Genomic DNA, 5148 nt, shown 5'->3' on the forward strand with positions numbered 1-5148 from the left:
GTGGATCAAAGAAATTCATCCAACATAGCGAAAGAGGCAATGCGAAATAAAAGGCAGAATCTGTCAAAACAGAACAGTTCGTATTGACGAATTTTAAAATGGCACCAGACTTGCTCAAATGAAAATGCTCAAATTGAATGAAAGTTGCGTACATATCTGAGGATCATGCACGTAAATTGGCATAATTTTCTGAGCTTCCTGCAGGGCAGTGGGCTCAGATTCGTGACAGCAAAGAAATCTGGAACTGCGCAGTAATCCAAATCTAGTACTTACTTTTCTATCAACGGCTTAACTTGGCACAACAAAACTCAAAACTAAGATAAGGAGAGGTTGCTACAGTAGTAAACAACTTCCAAGACACAAAATAAAAACAAAGTACTGTAGGTAAAAACATGGGTTGTCTCCCATAAGCGCTTTCTTAACGCCTTTCAGCTAGGCGCGTAAAGTGTGTATCAAGTATTATCGAAGGGTGGTGCATTCTCAGCGAGGTGTGGAGTTTTCTCAACTAGGCATATTATATTAGATACATAAGTTTTAGCATCTCCCTTTTCATTAGTCTTAGGTGTGCTACTCTCATCAAACAAATTTTCTGGAACAAGCCAAGCATAATTATTTTCTAGTGCATCATTCATAGCTAGGAGCTTGCATGGTATTGGTGCTTTGATCTCCTCTCCATCATCAATATTATTAGTGTATCTTATTCTATCCATATCCATTTTTTCAAAGAGACTAGCAAGATTAGTAGGAGAACCAAGCATATTGAATTTAGCAAACACCTTTCTAGCTTCTCTTGCTAGACCACCAAATTCTCTAAGAAGGGTTTCTAAAACAAAATCTTTCTTTTCCCCTTCTTCCATATCACCAAGCGTGAAAAACATGTGTTGGATTATAGGATTAAGATTAACAAATTTAGTTTCCAACAAGCGAACTAAATGCGCAGCAGCAATTTCATAAGTAGGCGCAAGATCTATCAAGTGTCTATCTTCAAAATTTTCAATGGTACTAACATGGTTGAAGAATTCTTCTATATTATTTCTCCCAACTATAGACCCACGTCCTACCGGTATGTTCTTTGTAGTAAAATCAAAAGGAAACATGATGAAAATAAGTAAAGTGAATGCAGGTAAACTAATTTTTTTTTTGTGTTTTTGATATAGCAAACAAGATAGCAAATAAAGTAAAACTAGCAACTGATTTTTTTTGTATTTTGATTTAGTGCAGCAAACAAAGTAGTAAATAAAATAAAGCAAGACAAAAACAAAGTAAAGAGATTGAGAAGTGGAGACTCCCCTTGCAGCGTGTCTTGATCTCCCCGGCAACGGCGCCGTAAAAGAGCTTGATGGCGTGTATTTCACACGTTCGTTGGGCAACCCCAAGAGGAAGGTATGATGCGCACAAGCAGCAAGTTTTCCTCGAAAGAAACCAAGGTTTATCGAACCAGGAGGAGCCAAGAAGCACGTTGAAGGTTGATGGCGGCGGGATATAGTGCGGCGCAACACCGGAGATTCCGGCGCCAACGTGGAACCTGCACAACACAACCAAGCTACTTTGCCCCAACGAAACAGATGAGGTTGTCAATCTCACCGGCTTGCTGTAACAAAGGATTAACCGTATTGTGTGGAAGATGATTGTTTGCAGAGAAAACAAGTAAAAACAAGTATTGCAGATAGATTGTATTTCAAGAAAGAGAATTGGACCGGGGTCCACAGCTCACTAGAGGTGTCTCTCCCATAAGACGAACAGCATGTTGGGTGAACAAATTACAGCTTGGGCAATTGACAAATAAAGAGAGCATGACCATGCACATACATATCATGATGAGTATAGTGAGATTTAATTGGGCATTACGACAAAGTACATAGACCGCCATCCAACCGCATCTATGCCTAAAAAGTCCACCTTCAGGTTATCATCCGAACCCCTCCAGCATTAAGTTGCAAAGCAACAGACAATTGCATTAAGTATGGTGCGTAATGTAATCAACAACTACATCCTTAGACATAGCATCAATGTTTTATCCCTAGTGGCAACAAAGACAACACAACCTTAGAACTTTCCGTCACTCGTCCCGTGTGTCAATGCAGGCATGAACCCACTATCGAGCATAAGTACTCCCTCTTGGAGTTAAAAGCATCTACTTGGCCGAGCATCTACTAATAACGGAGAGCATGCAAGATCATAAACAACACATAAGCATAACTTTGATAATCAACATAACAAGTATTCTCTATTCATCGGATCCCAACAAACGCAACATATAGAATTACATATAGATGATCTTGATCATGATAGGCAGCTCACAAGATCCGACAATGATAGCACAATGGGGAGAAGACAACCATCTAGCTACCGCTATGGACCCATAGTCCAGGGGTAGACTACTCACTCATCACTCCGGAGGCGACCATGGCGGCGTAGAGTCCTCCGGGAGATGAATCCCCTCTCCGGCAGGTGCCGGAGGCGATCTCCAGGATCCCCCGAGATGGGATCGGCGGCGACGGCGTCTCGCAATGTTTTCCGTATCGTGGCTCTCGGTACCGGGGGTTTCGTCACGGAGGCTATTTGTAGGCGGAAGGGCAAGTCAAGAGGCGGCACGGGGGCCCAAACCACAGGGCCGCGCGGCCAAGGGGGCCGCGCCGCCCTAGGGTTTGGCTCCCCGTGGCCCCTCTTCGTCTCTCCTTCGGACTTCCGGAAGCTTCGTGAGAAAATAGGCCTCCGGGCTTTTATTTCGTCCAATTCCGAGAATATTTCTTTACTAGGATTTCGAAACCAAAAACAGCTAGAAAACAAAGAATCGGCACTTCGGCATCTTGTTAATAGGTTAGTTCCAGAAAATGCACGAATATGACATAAAGTGTGCATAAAACATGTAGATAACATCAATAATGTGGCATGGAACACAAGAAATTATCGATACGTTGGAGACGTATCAGGGCGCACTACCGGTGTCAGCAACAATGTGGAACCTGCACACAACACAACCAAACTACTTTGCCCCAACTTACAGTTAGGTTGTCAATCTCACTGGTTTTGCTAAAAACAAAAGATTATACATACAGTGTGGAAAGAGATGTTTATTTGCAGTGAAATAAAGAGAACAGTGCTTGCAGTAAGGAAACAAAACATGTATTTGCAGTAGATGGTTTTATCAGTGTAAAAGAAAGGACCGGGGTCCACAATTCAATAGAGGTGTCTCTCCATAAAGATAAATAACATGCTAGGTAAACAAATTACAGCTAGGCAATTGACAGAATAAAGATCATACATGGCAAGATGATTACTATGAGATTCATTTGGGCATTACAACAAGATTCATAGACCGTAATCCAACTGCATCTATGACTAATAATCCACCCTCGGGATATCATCGGAACAACTTTGGGTATTAAGTTGCAAGCAACAGATTATTGCATTAAGTAAAGTGTGTAAAGTAAACAATAAAATTATCCTTGGATAAAGCATTATTTTTTCTCCCTAGTAGCAACATCACATCTACAACCTTAGGAGTTATTGTCACTCTCCTAAATTACTTGAGGCATGAACCCACTATCGAGCATAAATACTCCCTCTTGGAGTCACAAGCACATACTTGGCCAGAGCATCTACTACCAACGGAGAGCATGCAAGATCATAAATAACATATAAAACATATCTATAATCCACTCAATCATAGTACTCAATATTCATTGGATCCCAGCAAACACAACATGTAGCATTACATAAAGATGATCTTGATCATGTTAGGCAGCTCACAAGATCTAGACGTGAAGCATAAGGAGGAGAAGACAACCATATAGCTATTGCTATGGACCCGTAGTCCAAAGATGAACAACTCACGCATCACTTCGGAGGCGAGCATGGTGATGAAGAGGCCTCCGGTGATGATCTCCCTCTATGGAAGGGTGCCAGAAAGAGCTTCAGAACCCTCCCGAACTAGGGTCGACGATGGCGGCGGCTGCAGAACTTTTCGTGGATGGAGGCTCGGGTCTTTAGGTTTTCCCTGAGGATGTCAATTTATAGGCGAAAGGGCGAGGTCGGTGGGTGCCCGGGGGGCCACACCACCCCTAGGCGAGGCCAGGGGGCCTGCGCCTAGGAATGGTGTGCCCTCCCTGGTGCACCTCTTCGTCTCTCCTTCGGACTCCGTCTTCGTGATAGAAAAAATAGGAACTTCGGCTTTTCTTTCGTCCAATTCCGAGAATATTTCCAGAACAACTTTTCTGAAATACAATAACATCAGAAAATACGAACTGGCACTGTGGGATCTTGTTAATTGGTTAGTTCCAGAAAATGCATAAAAATTCCACGAAGTGTAAACAAAACATATAGCAATTGGTGTAAAACAAGCATGAAGCATCAAAAATTATAGATACGTTTGTAACGTATCAATCACTCTCAACCACACCTATATATCAATAAAATCACAAAGAAAGTGGTGATTTTATAGCAGTTGATTCAAAGCAGTAAAAGAAAACAGTAAATAAAAGCAACCGATTTCCATTTTTCACCGGAAAAAGTAATGTGAAACTTTCAGTGGCTAAAAGCGTAAGCATGAGGCAGCAATGTGGTAATGTATGTATGATATTGATCATGTAATGTAATCCAACTGACATAACACTCTTCTCTAATTCAGTTGTGTGTAGGTGTGTGATCCAAATATAGTTATGCGTACTAACTAAGAGAATTTGCATATCATGTTTTGTCCTGCTTGCCCATTTCACAGGGGCCAACTTGGAACTACAAGCAATTAAGGTCCAACCTTTCGAATAGACCGGAAAAAAGCATTAAGATTCACGAACACACATAACCCTAGAAATTATAACATCTTCCCCTTGTTTTTCCCCTGTAACCTTAGGGATTCGGAGGGTCAACATAATAACAAGTAATATACTGATACGTCTCCAACGTACCTATTATTTCTGATGTTCCATGCTTGTTTTATGACAATACTTACATGTTTTGCTTGCACTTTATAATGTTTTTATGCATTTTCCGGAACTAACCTATTAACAAGATGCCGAAGTGCCGCTTGCTTGTTTTTCGTTGTTTTTGGTTCCGGAAAGGCTGTTCGGGCAATATTCTCGAATTCGACGAAATGAAGACCCAACATCTTATTTTTCCCGGAACCTTCCAAAAAGTCGAGGGGGACCC

The sequence above is a fragment of the Lolium rigidum genome, chromosome 1 (genome assembly GCF_022539505.1).
Source record: "Lolium rigidum isolate FL_2022 chromosome 1, APGP_CSIRO_Lrig_0.1, whole genome shotgun sequence".
NCBI lineage: Eukaryota > Viridiplantae > Streptophyta > Magnoliopsida > Poales > Poaceae > Lolium > Lolium rigidum.